The following is a 23870-nucleotide window of genomic DNA, read 5'->3' on the forward strand; positions in this document are numbered from 1 at the left end:
ATGCCACTATGGTTGATTTAGTCTGTAGGGACTTCAGAAAGTGAAAAGATCTGTTGAGAAGAGAGATAAAAAGAATTACTGGCAACCTGTCTTAAATTTTTTTTTAATTCTACAGTTTTCATCATTAATGAATTTTTTGCATCTGTTATTTGGATGTTTCTCCTTTGAGGACAACAGGAAAGTCAAAAGTCCTCTAGGGAGTTAAGCATTTAAATTTCCCATAAACTTTTTACTATTGAAAGCAGAGTTAATCAAGTCAGACAAGAAGGAAAAATAATCATTGTGCAACTCAGTCTTTTGCTAAATACACAAAGGCAGACTTGATCAGAGACTTTGGTCTTCACCATTCCTTATTTTTTTTTTTTTTAACTTTTTTGGAATAGCTCTATTGAGGTATAATTTAAATGCTATGAAACTCGCTGACTTAGGTATACAATTCAATGATTTCTAGTAAATTTATAGAGATTTTCAACCATCACCACTCACTAGTATTAAGATTTTTTTAAATCATCCCCATATTTTCCTGTAAGCTCTTTTGTAGTCTGTTCTCTCATTATCACTCTCACTAGCCCCAGACCACCACTGCTTTCTGTCTTTTTGTTTCCTTTTCTGAACATTTCATATAAATGGGACCATAGAATATATGGTCTTTGTACATGGCTCCTTTCACATATCATATTTTTAAGGTTAATCCATGTTGTAGCACGTACTTTCCAACCCCAAATGGAAACGGTTTTGCTGTTATACAACATTTAGGATTGGACTCATTTCTATCTCCTCCTTTCTCATTATTCTGAAAAAAATCTGGGATTGTCTATAGGCCCAATGCAGAATAACCATCTTATTTGTGGAACTGATAAATGGAGTCTTTGTGATGTGGACTAAATGGTATTAAGGAAAGAGAAAATACCATGTGTTCAGGTCCTGTCGGCCAGGTTACTCTGACAGAACAACATTTGAAATATATTGGTATCATCTATTTTTACCATTTAATCCTAGACTGGCAGTAAAATCACTGGCAGTATTAATCTGAGGGATACGCTCCAAGGGAAACCAGGCCCTTCTTTTTAGTTTTACTTCTCCGTTTATAATTTAGTCTGGATAACTTTCATTTTGGAGGGAACACAAACATTTAAATAATGCTTTAATTGCTTGTCAAAGTAATTCAAGGATATTAAGGTAATTTAGAAAATATTCAAGAGTATAAAAAGGCAGTCAAAAGTTGTCCATAATCTTACTCTGGAGGCAACTATAATAAACAGTCAGAGTTAACGTGTACATATGGTATTATGCCCTGTGTTTTAAAAATTTGATAGTATATTATAAGCATTTGCTTTAATGGCACTTTGAGTAAAAAAGAAAGCACAAGATTTTATGTAAAAAATATGTCTGAAAACTAAAAATAGAAAACTTGTTCCATTAGTGAACTTAGTTCAAGAAATAAATTATGTAGTTTTGAAAAGTGGGGGGAGCTTGAACTAGTTCTTCAAAAAGATTTATAGAATCAGCAAAGAAGGTGATAGTCTCCTGTTAATGGGAAAACTAAAGTCATCACTGTGCTATGTAGGGAATTTGGAAACCAAGCAAATTGGGGATTGTCACGTAGTGACAAACCGAAATTTTTGTTAGCTGATCCAACACACATATGTGGTCCAGAAGAGGGGTCAAAATGCTTGCATTCTTTCCCCATCAAAACACCTTCTAATTCAATACAGACTGACTCATATAATAATGGCTAACATTTATAAAATGATTACTTGTCACCTACTATTCTAAGGAATTTACATGAATAATTCATTTACCTCTTAAAATAACTCTTTGAATTCAGGTCTATTAACTCCCTCATTTAATAGGGTGACAGATTCAAACTTAGGCATCAGATTCCAGAGGTGACAATAACCACCATACTATACTGCCAGATCAGGACATGCAAGTTGCTCTGTCCCTCCAGTCTTCCTCCCATTTTTTTTTCTCTTCCTTTTCTGCCCATCCCCGCTCCAGTCCCAGGTCCTGGAATCCACTTTGGAGGTGCACCATCAATGCATCAAGGATCAGGGCTTTAAGCAAATATCCTGGCTCCATCCTTGATGGATGACATCAGATTGACACTGTGAATGTTCAGGGGAGGCATTTTGACCCTTAAATTCTTCAGAGCATGGTGTTTAGAAGACCAAAAAAAAAAAAACAAAAAACAAAAAAACCAAACAAAAAAAACAAAAAAAAAACCAGAAAAAAGAAAAAAAGAAAGCTTTCTCTTGATGTATTGACTCTCACTTGTTATACTAGCCAAGTCTCAACCTTTTTTTATTTTTAATCCCATCTTCCTTTTCACAGAAATGGGCAGCGCAGAGACAAAGGAATAAGGGAGAAAGAGAATTCCATCCTATTACAAGTGAAATCAGAACAAGGAGCAAAACGAAATATATTCCCAAGAGTTTCATAAAAACACAATTCAATCATAACTGACTTTATGATGAACAAATTATTCTGAAGACATTTTAACAACAGAGCTAATGTTTTGCTTTATCTCATTTTATTTTTTGAGCTGGGAGTTGTTGATTGCCAAGTCATCAAGGAACAGTGGTTTTTCTTGGAAACTGTTGTTCTGGTTTTTTTTTTTTGAAAGAAAAATACTGCTACTACTGTTTACTATGGATAGGCGTATAGATAGAAGTTTTTATTTCTTTCATTTCATTTCTGATTGATTTTGACAAATATTTATTGAGCACTAAAAATATACGAGGCCCAGTACAAGGAACGAAGGGGATACAGGCCATAGACATATGAAATATATATTACATTTGGAGTGGCAGGGCATGTACATACATCTATGTATGTAACAGTTAAATTCCAAATTACTCTACTGACTGCTATTATGCAGGTTAGGTAGATCATTATTTACCTTGTGGCTGTTGGAAGGAAAAAAAAAACCCATAGTGCCCTTTAAAAGAACACTCAGATTTCTGTGATAGAAGCACAGAATTGAGAGACGGCCTGTTGTGTGTTTCCCTTGTCCCTATTCTGAAATTCAAACACTGTGTTTTGTAAGAATTATTAAGTCAATAGTATATTCTCTGTTTTCTCGGGGTAGGCACTGGAAGGAGGCAAAAAGGAGCTGGATGGTATAAAGTCTAGGTGGACAGTACACACGTCAGCCTTGGAGAAACAAGTCACCCTCTTCTAGCAGAAGAGTGAATTCTCCTTGAGCAAACCCCAGTGTTTAAAATGCCAGTCTTCCTTCCTTATTATAGCTCTTAAATATTGGGAAGAAAAGGCTGTAGAGAAGCCAGTTGGAGAATAGCAACCAATGTTTCTCCCTTTTTTTTTTTTTTTTTGGGTGTCTTTCTCAAATTTGGAGGTCTTCTGAAATAGTAATGCCATCACAGGGTTATTACTTTAATAAACAAAGAAGGAGGGCATGTGAAAATGCCTTGAACAGCGAGAAGCACATGATAGGTACAAGGTAGAAGGTACAATTCTTTGCTGATGAGGAATCTGACATCAACACTGGGGTGTTTCCTCGTGGAAGGAAACCCTCTACAGGTCACTGAGAAGAGAAATTCTGAAAAATAATGATCTGGACTCTGTTTCCCAGAGTCCAGTGTTATGGCTTCTGAGTAAACATCATTGCTCTCTGATTTTGATCTAATAAGTATCATTCTTTCCTAACTGAAAGAGTGGGAAAAAAAGTCTTCTTCCACAAATGGTGTTTCTGGTGTTTTAAATGACAGTTTTACTCTGTCATTGTTTTGGGAATACAGGCTTACCTCGTTTTATTAGGTTTCACTTCCTGGCACTTCAGATACTGTGTTTTTAATAAATTGAAGGTTTGTGGCAACCCTGCATTGTCAAATGATGGTTAGCATTTTTCAGCACTAAAGTATTTTTTATAAAGGTATGTATTTTTTTAGATAGAATGCTATTGCACCCTTAATAAACTACTGCATACTGTAAACATAACTTTTGTATGCACTGGGAAACTAAAAAAAAAAAAAAAAAAAAAAAAATTGTGACACTTGCTTTATTGCAGTGGTCTGGAGCCGAACCTGCAAAATCTTGAAATTACACCTGTATTTTGGAGAGGTGGCAGAAATTAACCTTTCTAAAATGACCCATATGTGTTTGCTTTTAAAAAAGAGTACACATTACTCCAGAATATCAAGTCCCATGTTCAACTTCATAGCATCCAATGCTGGTTTCATCCACCATTTCTAGTTATCATGTTTAACTTTCATGTTTCCCAAGGTAAGCAGTAAAATCGGCCCTCTTCTAGAGAGGCAGAAAGTCAAGTAGAAAGGAAGGGATCACTCTGCCATCTCACTCCCAAAGCATGACTGACAGTCGTGAGTCTTAGGGGATTAATTCTTGGAGAATAGATGGGAAGGAGGCCAATGGTCTTGAAATCAGCCTTACCCACGTGACAGGCTGTTCTCCTAACGTGGAGACCACCCAGAAAAATAAGAGCGACATTGTAAAGCAGCCTAATCTCAGTGTTCCCAGACATTGAGCCCAAGAAGCTTCCATCCTGAATATGACTATTCCTAATTCTAAGCTCTGTGATTAAGCTCCTTTCAGTTTCTCCATCTAACTTTAAATTCAAAGTGTCTCTTAATGCTACAGCGCTAACCAGGTTTTCAAATCCTAACCCAAATAATTTGATAAAAAATGTGGTGCGGTGTGCCTGACCATTCTGTTCTCCCTTCGTGTCGCAGTCTTATTTTTGTGTCAGCTATTTTCAGACTGAAGGTGCTCTAGCGGTTAACTAAGGACAGCTGTGTTAGGCCTCAACAGGATTCTCGGGTCTCATGGGACATTCCGCTTGGAGAAGGGGAAGGTCACCTTTATCTAATTGGAAATAAATTTGAGAGTCTCACAAACACAGACTCAGAACATTATCAAAGACCAAGGAAGAAGCACTGCCAAAAATGTTACCCAAGAAGATCACTCAAAGGCTAGCCTTCTGGGACTGATAACATCACGTCCATGCATTTAAAGTCTTTAGGAGTCCTACTGTGTCACAGCTGTGCACTTACCAAGTTTACTGACCCCAAATGCAAAGTATGAGAATGAACCTAAGGCACAGCCCACGTTGTGCTGTGCACAGGAGGAAGCTTGCGCGCCAACGGCAGACCTGCTGGGGAGAGACAAGGGGAAGGGTGGTTTTTCTTCAGCTGCAAATTTATTTCAGAATCTCCGCAATGGGGACAGGAATGAGGTCAAAGAGAAAGGATATGAGTAAAGGTAGTTACTGGATGATAATTCATTTTTGAAAGAAAAATGCCCAAATGGTTAACACTGTCTGTAAACAATTTCAGCAATGGTGTTTATTTCAGACCATGCAGGGCACTTTGGGTCACTCTTCCTCGAGGTGCTATTCTCTGAGAACAAATTTATCATCAGTCTTTGTGGCCCATTTTACATTGAGACCGAATTCTAGGGGGAAAAACAGAAACCAGAAGAATCATCTAGGATGAATCTTTACAAGGGATAAACTCTCCTATTATTGCTCAAGTCTCCCCTTGCCTCTGGCTTGTATACGCCACATGAGCTGTTATTCCATCAAGCCCAGAGCATCCATGAGACTCCCTGGTTCATTAGCTGAGCTGTAACTTTCACATCATCTGGTCAGACCATAGATAAATAAGTAGAAATGTCTGCTTTCACTTAATAATTACCCGGAGACACTCAAGCCCTTCCCAGGATATCCATTCTAATCCGATGATTTTTAAGTTAGGAAGGAACCTAGTTTTCTTTGGTTTTGAGGGAACCAATTTAAAACAAATATTTGGCCACAGAATTCCAAATATTGGCTTCTCGGTTCTTCCTGTTTTTTTTTTTTCAGTTCAGATGGGTATGCTGTTCTTTATTTTAAAATATTTAACTTTTCTATAAAGAGAAAAAAATAAATATTTTGAAAGGAAGTTTTCTATTTACTGATAGCATCTTCACCTATTATAATAAAATAAGAAACTCTGGAGGATAGAGGGGAATAAGTAGCAAGTAAAATAATAACTCACTGGGTAATTCGTATCTGGTGAACTCCTACCGTGTTCCAGGTACACGTTGCTACCTACTCAGAACCCCCAAGTGTAACAAGTGCATGTGTTACAGATAGGAAACCATGATTCAGAGACGAGAAATAACTTAAGGTCAGAGGGGGAATGCGATTAGAACTCGGAACGTTTTCACACCAACACTTGTGGTTTTCCCACGTTAGCACATTTCCTCTCCACTTAATACATTTGTTAAGATGTATGTTTCCTTTTGTGGACAAAGACAACACTAATGGGCCACTCTTTCTTGGAGGTGATTGGCTTGAGATGATCCATCATACTCCCCCTCGTCTGTTTGGTGTGCAGTGTCACTCTGGATCAAAGGCCTTTAAGCATCAAATCCAACTCCCTGGCCTACTCAGACTTCTGGCCTCCATCTCTCCTGTCTCTGGCCAGGCTCCCATGGTATGGCCCTACCTCACCTTTCCAATTATTTCCCTTCACTCACCAGGTCAGTCAAACTAAGTGAGTAGCTGCTCTCTCTCACTCGGTGTTTTCCCTCCAAGACTTTACTCAGGCCATGGACTCTTCCAGGAAGCCCCCCAACTCCCTTACTACATGCACATGCCTTAGTCCTGCCATCGGTTTCAGCCCAACTCAGATGTGTCCACTGAAGAAAAACACACAACCTAAACGTTGAGAATTATGTTTTAATCAGCCGACATCCTGAGGACTTCAAGCCTGGGAGGCAGCCTTTCAGAGAATTCTAAGGGACTGCTCCAAAGAGGTAAGGGAGAAGCCAGGATATACAGGAGTTTTTGCAACAAAGCCAGGTCGTCGGAACATCAAAAGTTTACTGTTACTTAAAGAAAACCAGGTATCTCAAGTTAAGGAATTTAGTATTTTTCTATGTATGGGAAGATGCAAGAGTCTGAGCTTATTGAAATCATTCCTTTGATATACACCTTAGCTTTCTAGGGCCAGTATCCCATGCTTCCTACCCTGAGTGCCCTCAGGGCGTACCACTGGGGGTGGCTGCAGTGGCTGAGAACTGGACAGCGGACAGCTGCCTGCTTGTCTCTGCCCTGAGTTCCCTCTGGTTCATGGTCGGGGCGGTGGGTAGTGGCTGATGGCTGATGGCTGCAGCATCATTTGTTTACTGATATGGCAGGCAATATTTTTTAGCCACAGATGTTTTCCTTGCTTCTCAAGCCTGGAAGTGATTTTGCCCTCTTGTTAGCTTTTATAGCCTTCTCTTGTATGTTTCTTATAAACTTTTACTTTTCATTCTGTAATACAGTATTTATACTTAAGTCTCTTTCGATTCAAAGGCAGGATCTATACCTGATTCACAGTTTCATCTTTCCCAGAGCCTAGCTTTTGATAGTAAGAATGACAGATTTAGGGAAAAAAATATTTTAAAGGATACCTAGTAAAATCTGATACTCAATTAAAGACTAATTTTAAGTACATTATTTGAATATTCTGCATATTTAAATGTCACATGGAACATTCTTATAACAAGTCATTGTTCCTTATCTGAAGTTCCAACCTGGTGCCCTGCATTTTATCTGGCAACCTTATGAATAGATACTCACCAAATAGTTTTTAAATGAATGAATTTCAGCCAGTGCTACAAATCTGACTATGGTGTCGTTAGCACTGATTGAACTAACCTCAAATAGTCATAAAACAGATATCTTTGGAAAGGATCATGGCGACAATTTATTCCAACTTTCTAGTTTTAGGGTTATTTTAAAACATAGGCTCTCTCTGAAACTTGCTCCAAGTCCCACAATTAGCTAATGTTCTGGCATCACACATCTTTGAAACTGGAAATTTTAAAAACATAGAGCAGATCATCAAAGCTGCAGAGGGCTCTAAAGATGCAGAGAACTTGGACTGTGCTTCTGTATAAGCTCACCTCCTTGTCCCGAGGTGAGAATTTACGGCTGGTTCAGCCCTTGTTTAATGCTCTATGTGTCTCTCTACGCTTTTGCACACGCTGTTTCGAATGGAAGTCTTAAGAATCAATGACTGTCCTCTCTGGTCACTGATTGATCCTGCTAAATAAAGTATACTTGTAAAAAGAACCCCTGAAATATACCAACAGAACCAGAACAGACCTCAGTAAACTGATCTGGGCCACAGTGTTGGTCCCCCTCACTTCTGGCAGCGCTTTTCTTCCTGGTAACCCTGCTACTGCCCTTGGGAGACTCCGGGAGTCCTGTCTTCCAGGCTTCCCTTCCTGCAGGGCCTTGTCTCTGTGGCACTCCTTCCTCCCATCAGAACTTCCCCGCCCTGCTGGCATCTAACTGCCAGGTGGGAAAACAACCTGATAAACTGACCTGAGCAAGGTGTGAAAGGCTGACGTGGTTTTCATGGGCTTCATGTGCACCTCCTCCAAGAACCAGCTTAAACGTCATGCTTTCTGTGAAACCTCTCTTGATTTCCCCGGGAAGTTAACGGCTTCCTCCTGGGAGCCACCCCACACTTCTACCCACTCTCTGCTATGTCTGGTAGCTCTCTGGTCGAGGCGTAATTATGCATTTATAAGTGCACATACACACAATGGCTTCTTCACAGACAGGGGCAATTCCTTCTTTATATTCATACTGCCAACACTTAATATGGCTTCTGTCTAATCAATATATATTAAATTATTACTATATTATTAAATATGTATTAAATAATTACTAATATATTAAGTGTTTTTTAAAAAATACATTGAAACAGGGATTCTTAGATAATAATTAAATAGTGACCCTTAGATTAGAGGAGCAAACACTGAAAACAGCCCAAAAGGAAGACTTTTTAAAAAAGTTCTGTGGTCTAACATGTAGTCTTCAGCTATGTCTAGCATGTCAGCCCTGAAGATCCCTTCAGAGAACAGGACTATTGCTGATTCAAGAGTGTTTACAATGCAAACGTTATAAAGCTTAACCTGCTCTGTTTCTTCTAATTATTACCTCCAACTAGGCTGTCTTAAATCTCTCTTCCATTTCTTGGATAGTGTCTTGGACAGAGTCCATAACTTTCTGGTCACTTTTAATTACTAAACACAGGCTTACCAGTTCAAGACAGGAGGGGGCCGATGAAGCGTGGCATGCCCTTCCACTGCTCCCCTTCCTCCTCGGGTCTGTTTCCTCTGAAGCTGGGGGCAGGGGGTGGGACAGGAGAATCAGAGGTTACCTTGCAAAACCATCCATATAGAAGACCAAGGCGTAAGGCATTTCTGGAACCTCCTTGACTTGGAATGGCTCTGTCCTTTGATGGTGGCTTCAATGGATGTAGTGGTCTCTGTGAGGATGAGTGCTTAGTTTCTTGAAGTGGTGCTTAGCTGTCCCAATGTAACCAAGCAGGACCCCAAGGGGCCTTCTCTAACGGACCACTTCCCCCACCCTATGTCCTCCACCTGCTTCTTATCTGTAGAAAAACTGGCCTCCTAGGGCTTCCTCAAGTTCCAAAGAGTACATTTAATCAGAGAAGTGAGAAAACACAGAAAGAAAGGAAGCAGGTCAAGTGAGACAAAATAGGAATAGTTTAGTCATTAAACAAAGTCAAAGACCTTTAAGTTCCTCCTCAGAGGCTATAGACAAAATTCTGAGCCACATCCTTTGAGCTGTTTCGCTGACACTGAAACTGCCACCAGGTGGAAGAAGTTAACTATATGCTGACCACAAGCATGTAGACCCCAGACTGGTAGGAACCAGAAGGTCAATGATGTTGACTCCTGATTACCTCACCACCAGCCAATCAGAAAAATGTCCATGAGCAGATGGATACCCTGCAACCCTCCTCCCTTATCTTGTCTTTAAAAACCTTTCCCTGAAAGCCTTCTGGGAGTCCAGGTCTTTTAAGCACTAGCTACCTGGACTCCTTGCTTGGTGCCCTGCAATAAATGCTGCATTTCCCCTCACCACAACCTGGTGTCAGGGATTGGTTTTACAGCACGTGGGCACAGGTTTGGTTTAGTAACACTAAGGATATTCTCCCTCCACCCCTGCTGCAGTATTTTTTTTTTCTGGGTGGGGGGCCCCCCTTTGGCCCTGTGGCTGTCTGAGCTGCTTTAGGAATCTTGCCCCCCACCTAACCACCACATTCTTTCCCATGAAGCCTCACAACTCATGGGTTCTCTTCCCAAAGATTCTTTACTTTGGGGCCTGTAGGCCCCACAGGAACAGGCTACACTATTTCAGAATATCTAAATAAGAAATAGACACTTTCCTCCATGTTCACAAACATGCTCTTCTTCTGAATTCCTTGTCAAGCTTTCCAAGGAATTCTCTCACCACACTTCACTGTGTTCCAGCAGAAACTCTAAAGTGGGCCTGTAGATTCTACAGATCAGCAAGGAACAAGAGGACAAGCTCCCCCCTTTGTTGGCATCTCTGTCTCTACCCATGATTCTCTTTATGCCCTGCCCCTACTTTATCCTGTCAGCCACCTTTTCTTAAGTCAGGTCACTAGCTCTCCACGGATCAGCTGTGAGTGATGCTACAGAATTGTGGTACAAGGATGCCCCCAACACTGGTATATAACTACCCTCAGAACTAAATTGACTTACGGATATCAGGGATACCCAGGGATCATTGAAAGCTGACTATACATAGTAAAAGGTACTTCCTCACTGTTAGCAAACTACCATGTTATCAGCAGTTCAGAGTGTGGGGACATTTTTAATGGTGTTTCTAAACTGATACATGCTCACTCAGTTCTGTCTCTTTCAATTTTATCTTTGTGTTTTCACCAAGTGCATGGTTTTAGAATCCACCGTCAGGGAATGTGAGTCCTCAGTAAGTTAGGATGGTCCTCTACGCTCTGTTGAATAAGACCTACTTTTCTCTACGACAAGACCCAAAGTGTCACCAATTCAGTTACCTTTGTTTGTTCCTTTTGAATACATTCAGACAGGGCTTTGAAAGAGTTCTGTTTCTAAGAAAAATAAAATGAATCACATGTACTGAGCACTCAAAGGGCATTAGCAAATATAAAAGTAATAAGTAATTAGTGCTCAGTTTAAAAAGGAGGTACAAACTGAGGGACTGCATCCTGCTCTGAAGGGAATCTGGTGCATTTGTCCCAGCTTGAACCCTCAGACTATTTATAGATCCTGTTCAGAAAGGCTGTTAGTTCATGATGTTGTGACTCTGTTTTATGGATTGAATTATTTCCTCCAAAACAGAAATGCTGACGTCCTAACCCCCCAAATCTCAGAATGTAACCTTATTTGGGAACAGGGTTTTTATGGAGGTAATTAAGTTAAAATGAGGTCGTTAGGGTGACCCTTAATCCAATGTGACTGGTGCCCTTATGAGAAATTTGGACACAAGATACATAAATAGGGAGAATGTCATGTGACGATGAAGGCAGGGGTAGGGGTGGTACATCTACAGACCAAGGATGCCAAAATTGCCAGCCAACCACCGGAAGCTGGGGGAGGGGCATGGAACAGAGTCTAACCCCCAGCCCTCAGAGGAACCAATGCTGCTGACACCTTAATCTGAAACAGAGTTCCCTCCAAAACCGAGTTCTTCTGTTGACTTTACAATTAACCTCTCTATCCAAACTTCTATTCCCCTTCTTGTCCCGAACCTGCTCCCCTCAAGGCTGAAGAATATCAAAGAAAAGGGGGGGCTGAAGCCACATACAAGCCCCGGTGTCCCTGCCCTTTGAAGGCAAAAGCCTTTTGCTTTATCGCTTTGGTCTCCCAGGCCTCTCCTGAGTCTCAAAAGGCTGGCTCAAAAGCTAACGGCTAGGAAATGGGAAGACGCAGAAACAAAGAATAGCTGTCGAGCCAGGACACTGGTAACAATTTAGATTATGAACCACCACATAGCAGAATCTCCGAACTCCCAGTTCCCTGAAGGTTACAGATAAAGGCTTGACACACATTCCTAAGCTGTTTTTACAGGAAGCAGACCCCTAACAGATAAGAACTGCTGACCGCAAGCATGTAGAACCCAGACAGATTGAAACCAGAAGACTGGTGGTGCTCGAAACTTCGCCTTGATGCCAACCAATCTGAGACTTGTGCATAAGCTGCTCGTGCACCCTGCAGCCCCCTTCCTCACCCAGCCTTTAAAACCTGTCTCCTAACCTGCAACTTGGACATGGCCTTGGGATGTTAGTCTACCACCTTTCCAGGTTGCCGGCCTCCTGAATAAAGCAACTTTTCCTTTTCCACCAACACTTTTGTCTTGAGTACTGGAGTGTTTCTGAACAGCAAGCAGCCAGACTTGTGTTTAGTACCCGCCTTGTCCAGTTACAAATCCGGTCCTTCTAGTCTCCAGAACTGTGAGACGATGAATTTCTGCTTGTTAAAGCCACCTAGCTTGGGGCAGTTGTTATAGCAGACCTAGGAAACTAACACATGATGTCCTTTTGTCAAATCTCTTTATTTCTGAATTCATATACAAAGGCATTCATCTCACATTTGGGAGCAACTCCTGTGAGGTGTGAGGCTGAAACAGAGGGAAGAGCTCCTGGGATTTTGATGCGACCAGGCTACTCAAGGTGTTGCTTCACGCCTACCTCCCCAGCCCCTGCTCTCTCTCCTTACCTCATCCCCTCTCTGAGCTGAAGAGATGTCATCATTCAGCGAAAATGAACTCTAGTATGTCCTTTACTTATTCTTTTCCCTAAAATAGTTTTCTCCAGTAAAAATTTAGGATTCTACATCGGCAGAGTGGAAAACATAGATCTTTAGAAAAAAAATCTTAATTTTTATTTATGAAATAAAAATGAGAACCTTTTTCTTTTTGGTCTTTTCTTTTTTTTCCTTCAAGCAGGAAAGACATATCAAATTACCTAGAAAAAGTCCCTATTTTATTGAGAAGGAAATTGAAATAATAGAAACAATGTATTGGTCTCTGCCCTTGCTTCCTGGAATAGAGCTCTTAAAACTTTTGTAATTTAAGGGTTTCCTCAGGGATAAGAGCACGAGGAGCATCTTTTGTTTTAGTAATTGGTCATTGACCCTAGTTTCTAACACAGAGTTCCTAAATCCCTCAGGATTTCCTGGGTAAAGGAGCATCTTTTGTTCTGAGGCAACTCTTAGTGGGCTCCTGGATAACTTTAGGATGGAGGCTGATCACCAGAAAGACCAAGCCATGATTAGAAGCTTGGAACTTTCAGCCCCACCCCCATTCTCTGGAGAGAGGAGAGGGGCTGGAGATTGAGTTAATAGTCCACCATGTCTATGGGATGAAACCTCCATAAAAATCCCTAAAGTGTGGGATTCAGAAAGCTTCTGAGTTGGTGAACACATCTAGGTGCCAGGAGCATGGGGGGGCATCCCAGCTCCACAGGGACACAAGCTCCTGTGCTCAGGACCCTTCCAGACCTCACCCTATGTATCTCACATCTGGCTGTTCCTCTGTATCCTTTATCATATAACAAATTGGTAGACCTAAGGGTTTCTCTGAGTTCTGTGAATCATCCTAGCAAATTATTGAACCTGAGGAGGGGGTTGTGGGAACTCCAATTCCTAGTCTGTTAGTCAGAAGTACAGGTGACAGCCTGGGACTTGTGACTGGCCTCTGAAGTGGAGGAAGTCTTGTGGGACTGAGCCGTTAACTTGCGGGCTCTGACACTAACTCCAGGTAGACGGCGTCAGCACTGACACTGGAGTTGGAGAACTGGCCGTGTGGGAAAACCCCCACACATTTGAAATAGAGTGTGGAGAGGAGAAACAGAGTTTTTCCTTTTCACTCACCTAGAGAAGAACACAAAGTTAAAACATTATTTTGCCCTTGGAGGTCATTTGTCCTAATTACTGGGTGCTGAAAGTATAGTGTCTGATACCTAAATATTCAGTGAATTCCTGTTGACAGCATCATGGCAGTTATATTTACAGTTGATACAAAATCTTTGCAATCTTGCCAATTCTGATTAATCCTGGGGTTAGAATCTTAGTTTAAATTTCTGTTCCCTAGCGGGGAGTAGGTAGAGCTCAGTGGTAGGGCACATGCTTAGCATGCACAAGGTCCTGGATTCCGAGCACCTCCATTAAAGAAAAAAAAAATCCCATAAATTTCTGTTCCCTACTAAGCCACCACCCTACATGGTTTGCCACTCTGCTTTCTGTCTCCAAGCCTAAAATGAAAACATAATAGGGTGAAATAAAATGTCCTCATCTCCCCACACGACTGCACCCCATTCCCTGCCCTGGGGCAAGGGGAGAAACAGGGTGATTCTGAGATAATTCATTGTCACTCAGGGTAGGAAACAGGGTGATTCTGAGATAATTCATTGCCACTTAGCATAATATAGTCTGGTTTATTCCTAAGAAATAAGGCCAAAATTATATTACTCCTGTGACTGTGAATTTCTCACGTAGAGCAAACAGCAGTTTTCATAAGCAAATTAATTCTTGGGGTAGCAAATGCTTTAAATGTGTTTTGCTTTAGCTAATATTAACTCCAAGAAAAAAACCTTTGGGAGGCGCCCACGTCCACAAGTGGAGCCAAACGTAACTGACAACCGACAGATTTAGCTGCAGCTATGAAACTTCCTGTTATGACAAAGGGAGAAACTGAGAGAGTCTGGAACTTTATTCTTTCTCTTTGGAATGATCATAGGTCCTAGGGAAGTAGAAGCTTGGAGAGATTCTGGAAGATGCCAAGCTGTGGGAAAAGAGGGCTAGGAATGAGAGGACACCTGCACCGGACACCTCTGAAGGCCCGGAACGCCCTCGAGGGGCCAGTCCACCCACAAGCCTACAGAGGGGCATAGTCCCTGCGACAACACAAGGGGAAGTAGAGCCAAGAGTCCAGGCAACTACATCCTTCCTCAGAGAACTGCCCAAGGCTCGGCAGGGCCCGCGTGAGTGCACTGTGCCGCGGGGAGGTGACAAAGGGGAACCAGCCTCCAGGGAGGTAGCCCTTCCCAGAAGGGCCCAGCGATACAGCCTGTGGAACACAGAAAGCAGCACTGCCCTTACCAGTTCTAAGGGTCTGAGATTAGGTAGCAGAGTAGAATATTGAAAGACAGAGCTTTTCCCATCAGATTATGGGGGTTCAAATTTCGGCTCCCTGGTTTCCTCGGTGTATGACTATGAACAAATTGTTTTAATTTTTTCTTAAGTGATTTAAGTTTTGGGGTTTTCATGTGAAAAATGGGAACAGAAATTACCTCACGCCGTTGTGAGAATTAAGGAGGTAGTACATGGAGCGGACCTAGCACCTAGACTATCTTCTAGGAATGTGAATCATTATTATTATGTAAGTACCATACGCAAAAGGTATATAAACGGAACAGCATCCAAGTGTCAGCTTTGAATTTATATGGTCACCCTGTGTTTATTCGGTTCTCTGCTTCATAGTGGGTGAAAACTGACAGGTAATCTTTTTCAAGTAATAAGGATTAAATTAAACACCCTTACTTGGTGCTTATGTAGAAACGTTTTGATAAAACACTCAGACAAAGCCTCCTTTTTTGATAGAAAACAGGATTAAGGGCTATGAAAAGAAGATGCTGAGAACTCAGAAGGGACTTCCTTCTAAGGGTTCATTAAACAGAGTCCTGACTAGAAGCCTTACTCTGGATAATAGACATCATTAGCATAAGAGAATCCATAGGAATGAAAACATGACCCTAAAACTCCGACCAAAAAAGCTAGTTATCGCCGGAGTTTTCTGATTTGTGATACTCTGTCATTATTGATTCTGTTTTTTTAATTTCTTTTTCCAAAATTTGGTATAAATCATTAGTCTTAACATTAGTGCTCATTAACATTTTTCCCCCAGAGAATCTTATAAACTCCCTTGAAATAACGGGCAACACCACAGGATACTATAATACCAAAATTGGAAATACCTAGAGTGTAAAAATTGTATTCAAAAAGTCACACTAGACAAATGCTTTTACCAATATCCAATTTGTTTAGGCTATTAATTCCTTAATTCCTAAGATTCTCTATACTATGCTAAAATAATATAAGTTGATGTGAAAGTTGGGGAGAGAATACTAGGAGGTTAGAGTAAAATAAACCAAATTCTTGCTTCCTGGGATCTAGTTTAGAGCTTATCACAAATTAGTAAAGGACACGCATTTTTTGGCTTCAAACTAAAAATTTCCTCTGAATCCAAAACAAAGATTCTGTTTAAAGTACTGCAAATGCATAGCCTAGTTCCCAAATCCACTAATAAAGATGACACAGCTGAGGAATGAAGTAAATTAACAGGTCTGGAATGATTAAAAGGTAATAAAAAGCAGACAGCTACTTTGAATTCAATTGTTTATCTTCTTAAGCCTGAACTCTAATATATATCTTAAAGTCAATAAATTTAGAATCTAATTTTTTCCACCTAGAACATTGTGTTCTGTTTATCACTCTAATTCTGTTTACTTATGTAAAAAGAAAATGAAATAAAACTTGCAAATTGTGTAAGGTTAACATTAACACAACAGCACCACCTAGTGACTATGCTATGCAAACAAAAATGTTACTAGAGTTAACACTTTGAATATTAGTGCATTTTCAGTATACCTATAACCCCAACCTTTTAAATAAAATTATATACTAAAATACTAATTCACAAGTATATAAAAGCACTGTGACTTCTTCATTCATAATTAACTACAGTTAATGATGTGCAAAGAATATCCCACCACCTGTAAATAAAGGGTTCTGCATATTAGATATTACTTGTAATGTTGGCAAGCTACAAATGTTAGCAGTCAGGTCAAAGAGACACACTGTTTCCTCTCATCTGAAATGTCAGGCAGATGTAAAACTATGAAACTCCTTTGCTTTAGAAGGTTTTATCTACACTTCACAATACATAGTTTCAAAGATTTTCTTCCTGATGCCCTTAATATACTAGTATATGTTCATAATTTCACTTCAGCCTGTATTTCCATTCATGGTTAGTGATTATTTTTAAGACATGAATAAATATTAACTGTTTGTGTAAGTGAGCTGAACAGTGGCATCAATGATACAACCATAAAGCCTGTAAACCAATCAATAATGTGATGTGGTCAAAAAATGCTGGTGTGTTCTCAGATAGCATTAATCTTCTACTCTATACCAATCAGATCATAGTTAGAGTATTGTTTTCAGTTTGAAGTTAATACAGATTGAATACTTTTTTTCTCATCTCTTTATTTTTTCACAGGAAATGGAAGCACATAAGAGAAAAGTATAAAGAACCAAAGTATATCCAATAAAATCTTCTCACTCTGACCCCCTGATTCCCTCCTCAGAGGCTCCTACTATTACTCATTTCTCCTGTTAGATGTACCATGTTTTAAAAGGAGGAGTTCAGTTTGATAACAAACACTGACTGGGTGCCCAGTTTGTGCCGGACACAGTGTTAGGTGCTAGGAAATCAAGCCAGTAAGAACTGGCCCTGTGTAGCAGTGAAGACAGACACAAAACAGATCATTTCGATAAAACATAGACTTTTATTTTTTTAAGTGTACTAAGAACACACCTCATCTCTTCCAGCTGCGTTGTGTCTGTCATCTTCATGTCTCTCTCCCGCAGGCATCTTGAGCTAGACCTTCCCAAAACTCAATCACCAGTCGCCTCCCCAAACGAGGTCACCTCTGTATTACCTAACTCAGAGACGGGCATCCCACTTATCCAGGTGCTCAAGCCAGAGAACTCTCACTCAGCAGATACTTACCAAGCATCTAGTGTCTAAGGACTTGGAGGCTGTGGGCATCTCATAGCCAACAGGGTCTTTCCTGACTTCACTAACATTTGCTTATGGAATTCTATCCTTGGCTTCTCTCACCTCTGCCCTCCCAATTCAGTCGTCAAGTCCTGCCACTTCTGGTTTCTGAATTCCTCTGGGATCTATTTCCATCCGCACTGACAATACCCCGGTACGGGCTGCCATCTTCTCTTCCCAGCATTATGACAGTGATGTTCTAACTGGTTTTCCTCTCACTAGTCTTGCCACTCTTCAATTCCACTTTCTGAAGGTAGCCAGAATCACCATCTAAAATACAAACCTAATCATGTTGAAACCCTTCAAACTTACAACTATGTTTAGGAAGAAATCCAAACTCCTTAATATAACTAACTAGTAACGCTCCTCACTACATGGTGCCTGTGTACCTCCCCAGCCCTGTGTCCGGACTGTGCTCTCCTCTCACGTCTGGGCTTCACAGGAACCATTCCCTCTACTTTCTCCTCCACCCTTTAACCTGGTCAGTTCCTAGCTGTCCTCCAGCATGGAGCCACTCAGACTCAACAGCAGTTTTTTTTTTAATTACTTGTCTCCCTTCCCTATGAAAATATAAGCTCTATCAGGTCAATTATTAGATAGATTTTTACCACATTTGTTTGTTCACTATTATATTTCAGGTCTGGCACAAAATAAGAGGCTCAATAAATATTTTTTGAATGAATAAATCAATGTCTAGAAAGCCAGAAGGAAAGTCAACTAGTTCAGACCATGGAATAGAGAAAGGCATCTGAAAAAAAAAAAAAAAAAAAAGAGTCAAGCAAAGAAAATCAAGACAGTCCAGGCAGAGTCAACAAAAGTAAGAAAAGGTCTAAAAGTGTAAAACAGCCTCATGAATAGGAAGTGGGTGTGATGGGAGATGACAGTGGTAACATAAACAGTGCCAAGATCATGGAGGTCCTAGAATGCAGGCTATGAAGCTGGACTTTATCTAGGAGGTGATGAGGGAAGGGGTTGTAGAAGTTTAAGACCAGTGAAATGGTCAGATTTACATTAGGACTGATCATTCGAGCTGCTACTAAGAAGAAATTGGGGGATGTAGGTAGGGGTCATAAGGCTGGAGATAGCAGTGAGATAGACTGGTAGTCAAATGAAAGCAAGGAACAAATTAGAATCTCGAAGGCTCGAGATTCCTTCCAAATGGATCTATCTAGTAGGCAAGGAAATTAAAGACTGAATCTTAAGAAAGAGGGCAGGGATAGCAGTAATTTGAGGATCCTTGAGCAAATAGATTAATAAGACAATGAGAGAGGGTGGTATTCCAAAGGAGAAGATTTATGCAAACAGAGAGAAAAACCAAAAACCAAAACCAAACCCTAAAGTTGAAACATATTTATTTACAGGGCAGGCAGAGAAAGAGTTCCCTAAGAAGCATGAGACAGGCAGAAGAAACAGGAGAGAAGCAAAGGGAGTTGGGTTTAAGAAAGGTCTGATTAATGGTGTCAAATGTAGCAGAGAGGTCTAGAAAGGGAAGCGCTGAGCAATAAAACAGTGGAGAAGGCACTTTTCATCTTCTGAGATAGATAAGAAAGAGGGAGATAAATGTGGCGGTAAGGGAAATGGGTAGGCAGGAGGTTAAGGTGTATGTTGTGTGATGGCTTGAATTTTCTCAGTTACCACGGAACATGGTTGCTGGGAATGTCTGTGGCCCCTAGGAAATCTCTGTATTCAAATGAGTGGATGCTTGACAGCACGGAGGGAGTAGTACCCAATCTCAGTACTTCACCCACTCCTACCACACTAGACCAAGTGAATCAACTTTTCATCCTTACTGACTCACTAAAAGCAAAGCAGAAACAACTATTTGGAAATCCTGTCACTTAAAAAAAGGCTTTTAAATTTTAACCAAAAGTACTTGCTACTACAGGAGCACCACTGGAATTAAAGTCCTAGTTGCAGGCTGCCATGGTCTCACTGAGCATCCCACCTTGTCACTCAAGGTCTGCTCAGTCCGTACAGGCCTGACATCCAGCCTCTAAAGTGTAGTCTAGAAATGGAACATGGAATTTAAATTAGGAAAGGAACGGGCATAAAAATTGCAAACGCATGTGCATGTTAAATGTTTGAAAAATACCTTTCAGACTACTCTGGCCACCTGCTGATAAGGAGAGAAGCTGAGGTTGAGGAAGGAGATAGTTTTGAGAAATCACTGAAAGTTGTAAGACAGGGAAACGACAATTGGTAAAGGATTGTCAAGAACTGGGGTGAGCTGAAGCTATAGGCCAAGACCTGTTGTATTGTCACCTTGTGTTATTTTCTTCAGGGTGTCCAGCTGGGGATTTATGGGTTTTGACAGGCACCTGGGTCAGAGGCAAGGGACACGGGGAGTTTCGATATTGATAAACCATGTAGTCTAGGCTGGAAAGGGAGGTAGTGGCAGGAGGGCTGACAGGGAAAATGAAATATAAGACCAGATACAGAGCAAGTGAGGGTTTATAGGTATAAGAAAAAAAGATGCTACAGTTACGAGGAATGCTAGAGTCTAACTTTCTGCTGCAGGTAATGTCTTTATGGATGATGACAAAACTCTAGAAAGTCTAGGCTGAGATTTCTGGATTCCTGACGCCCTGTCCTCCACCTCACAATGACCAGTAACAGACACCTGAATTTTGAAAAATCAGATCTACCCTTGTAATGGAGATACGTTGAATAAATACCCATTAGTTTTTTTCCTTAATTTTAATTTTATTGTAACTATCAATTTGCCATATCCACAGTAAAATTACACCCTCAATAAGCAATTATTATATTGTAGATACAGTCATCCTGATCTTCCTTCACCTCACTGTTCTCTCTATATGTGGTCCATTCTATTCTTGGTTTACATATGGGCCACGCTCTCCTTATCTGGACTCTTAACGATGGTTCAGACATTTATTGAGCACTCACCACTTGCCAGATATATACTACCAGGAAAGTGTGTACATAATAATCGTCAAGATAACAGCTAACACGTACCATGTGCTCACAATTCTGCCAGACACTTTACACGAATGAATCCATTTAATCTTCATGACACCCTATAAATCAGATATTATCGCTATTTTAAAGATGCACAAACCAGTTTAGTTAGGTTAAACAACTTGCCTGAGTCCAGATAGAGAGTAAGCAGTGTGATGAGGGATTTAAACTCAGCTCTTTCTGACTCAAGAGCTAAGCTCTCAACCATTATTTTCCCTGATTCTAAGAAGATACAGCCTAATGGAGTATGCGCATATACAAGTTATCAGTTTGATCTGGTAAGTGTCAAGGAAAAAGGTCTTTTTTCTCTCCTTTCCTCACTGACTCAGTATTAAAAAAAGATTCTGACTTTGAGAATTACATCAGTGACTGGACATAGAAAAGGAAAAAGAAAGCCCTAAACTACTAGATACGAAACATATTTTTATTTTGAATCAGTATAAATTTCTATATCAATAGGTATAGATTTCACTCCCCACAACAAAGAATTTATGTCTTTTAAAGTATAGTCATTATTTTTTTTCAGCGAAGACAGGAGTTATGTTTTATTCACGAATGTGTTGCACAGTACACAGTACTGTGTTTGATACAATAAATACTTTTGATTGATTGACTACATGAGTAAATGAGTGACGATTACAGTTAACAAGTGCTACAGACGGCTACAAAGGAAATGGGTTAATATTGGCTGGAGTTACTGTAGAGGGCTTTGTGTAAGGGCTAACTTTCTATTTTTTTATTTTATTTCATTTCATTTTTATTTTTATTTGAAGTGCTGTCAGTTACAATGTGTCAATTTCTGGTGCACAGCACAATGTCTCATACATATACATACATAAAATTGCTTTCATATTCTTTTTTATTATAGGTTACCACAAGACACTGAATATAGTTTCCTGTGCTAAACAGAAGACATCTGTTTTTTCATCTATTTTATATATAGTAGTTAGTATCTGCACATCTCGAACTTCCAACTTATATAGTAGTTAGTATCTGTACATCTCGAACTTCCAATTTATCCCTTCCCACCCTCTCTTCCCTGGTAACCATAAGTTTAAAAATGATGGTTAGATGCCACAAAGTAGGTGGCAATGCCTTAGCGCGGTATGCATGTTGTCAGGCCCAAGGGCTTCTTTCATCCTCCTCAAGGGGAGTGCAAACGTTCTCTCCTTTCATACACGTGTCTACTTACAATACAATCTTCTTAGCATTATTTTTCACTTGATTCGGTCCAGACTTCCCACCCAATACATCAGCCTTACTAGATGATACTGTACCCTGTAATCCGATGCAAGTCCTATTATGGCCTCAAGTGCCCCAAGCCATAATAAAACTAAATGGCTTTTCCCCCTGACAACTAGGTTAGTCTAATATTCTGCTGCAAGACCCTGATTTGTCATCATGCATGTATGAGGTGCCCCTCATTCATGCATTATCTGAGTTCAACTCACTTGGGGACAATTGCAAGTCTCGAGAACAGTTCAGTGTTAGGAAGGACTGGGAGTGCCTGGCTCCTGAGGAGGGATGAATCGAGGTAGGATGAAGCTAAGACCAGGAGACCTGGATCCTACCCTGGACAGTGCCATTACTGTACAGCTGGCAACATATCACTTCTGAGCCCGTTTCCTTGCCTGTATAAGTGAAAGGATTTGACCAGATGAACCGTTAGGTTGCTCCCACCTCTTGGAGTTGTGCTTACCAACGCTGAATCAGATGATATGTCCAAATCCGCGTTATGCTACTTGTGAACTACTGTGCACAGGTTTGGCCCGGTTGCATAATCTCCCTGATTTAATCCTTCATTTGGTAATAGTATCTATTAGTCTCCTCACCCTTTTTAATGAAGCTCAACTGAGATAATGCTTATAAGCATCTAACACAGATGCTCACGCTCAGTGCTCAAAAAATATCTGCATTATTATTACTCTGAGACTCTGACTTACCCTGCCCCATCGAGAGCTCCCAGTCCTCTTTCCCTCGTCAACTTGAGCTTAGCTCAAGTCTCCAGAAACGCTCCATTTGCTTTTGCACTTCAACACGGACCCGGAAAGTGCTCCAAGGGGCTCAGGGAACTCCATAGCAACCCCGGGCTCCTCTCCCAAACTGCGGCGCCCCCACTTCCTGTGGAATCGAGGTCCGACTAGACGCCAAGTCCACGAAAAGTGGTTCCGCCTGAAGCAACTCCGGCAAAAGCCGCCTAGAGTCTATTGAGCCCAACCGGCATCCGGCGAGGCAGGCAGGAAGTGGGCGGGGAGAGACGGGGCGGGACTTCCAGTTGGAGGCGGCCGGTTTGAAAAGTGACAACGGTCGGTGTTCTCTGAGTCTTGACTTCGCCTGAAGCTGCTCGGCGGACTCGCCGCCCTCCCGTGGGCGGCTGCTGCGGTAGGTGAGCGCTGACAGACCCTGGCGGACGGAAGGAGGGAGACCGAGTGCGCCTTCTCGCTCCGGAGGGGCCGGCCGGGGCCCGGACGCCGGGCCCGGCAGGGTTTTCGTTGGGCGCAGGGCCGGGGAGGAGGCTGGGGAAGCGAGCCCCTGGGAGGTGGGGGCGAGCTCAGAGGTCCTTTTCATTGGATTTTAGTCCACAAAGCAACCTGAGCTCAGTTCCTACAAAACTAATGGGTGTTGTCCGGTACAGCGTAGATTGTGGGAGAAGAAATTTCAGCTGAGGCTGGCCAGTTAAAACTTGCATTTATATATACTATAACTCAGTTACTTGGTAGATAGTGGGGTTGCAGATGCTGGTCAGCTTTATGCAAATCTTCGTTGCTCAGACATCGCTTAACCAAAGCCAAAGCCAAGAATCAAAAGGCAAAAATGTCATACTAAGTCCAAAAGTCAGAGGAAGAGAGCGATGTATGTGTGGCGCTATGCGTGCGTAGCACGATCATTTCCCCTGAACGAATTCAGAAAACTTTTTACTTAAGTTTTTGAAATTGGGCGTCTTTTCGGTTTGTTTTTGTTTAACCTCTGCTTCCTAGGATTTTGATTTCCCCTGTTTAGTTTATTGCAGCAAAACGAAGTGCCTACAGTTTAACAAGTGTTTTTTCAATACCTACTGTGTGCAGGATCCTGGTGGTGCAAATAAATGAGAAACCGAAGGGGTAATTAGCAGTAAATGCCTGTTACTTGGTAGGCAGTCTGAGGGTCACTTTACATATATTAGTTCATTTATATACTTTATCCCGCCAAGGAGCTCGGACTGTGTATTGGAAGG

At 41.1% G+C, this 23870-nt stretch overlaps 1 protein-coding gene, 1 long non-coding RNA gene and 1 other non-coding gene across 19 annotated transcripts in view; 1 reads left to right on the plus strand and 2 right to left on the minus strand.

Moving 5' to 3' along the window:
• The window catches only part of LOC105068042 (uncharacterized), a 41481-nt gene extending 18687 nt beyond the window's left edge, over positions 1–22794 (minus strand). For 5 of the 16 annotated variants that reach the window (XR_012501366.1, XR_012501360.1, XR_012501358.1 and 2 more), the window contains exons 1-3: positions 22600–22793; positions 9065–9147; positions 5034–5131 (exon numbers count right to left, since the gene is read on the minus strand). This is a non-coding gene — a long non-coding RNA (uncharacterized LOC105068042). Of the gene's footprint in view, positions 1–5033; positions 5132–9064; positions 9148–22599 lie in introns of all 16 variants that reach the window. The other 11 variants (XR_012501368.1, XR_012501365.1, XR_012501361.1 and 8 more) reach the window with 7 other exon arrangements.
• On the minus strand, positions 21712–21836 carry LOC123616556 (U6atac minor spliceosomal RNA). The gene has a single exon (XR_006724569.1). It is a non-coding gene; the product is annotated as a U6atac minor spliceosomal RNA (small nuclear RNA).
• A 120-nt stretch (positions 22795–22914) lies between the features above and the next one.
• The window catches only part of NUF2 (NUF2 component of NDC80 kinetochore complex), a 28050-nt gene continuing 27094 nt past the window's right edge, over positions 22915–23870 (plus strand). The window contains exon 1 of one of the 2 annotated variants that reach the window (XM_010953791.3): positions 22915–23042. The gene's annotated coding sequence lies outside the window, so the exon portion shown is untranslated. The remainder of the gene's footprint in view (positions 23043–23870) is intronic. The other variant, XM_045515846.2, reaches the window with a different exon arrangement.

This window comes from Camelus bactrianus, chromosome 21, assembly GCF_048773025.1.
Source record: "Camelus bactrianus isolate YW-2024 breed Bactrian camel chromosome 21, ASM4877302v1, whole genome shotgun sequence".
Taxonomy (NCBI): domain Eukaryota; kingdom Metazoa; phylum Chordata; class Mammalia; order Artiodactyla; family Camelidae; genus Camelus; species Camelus bactrianus.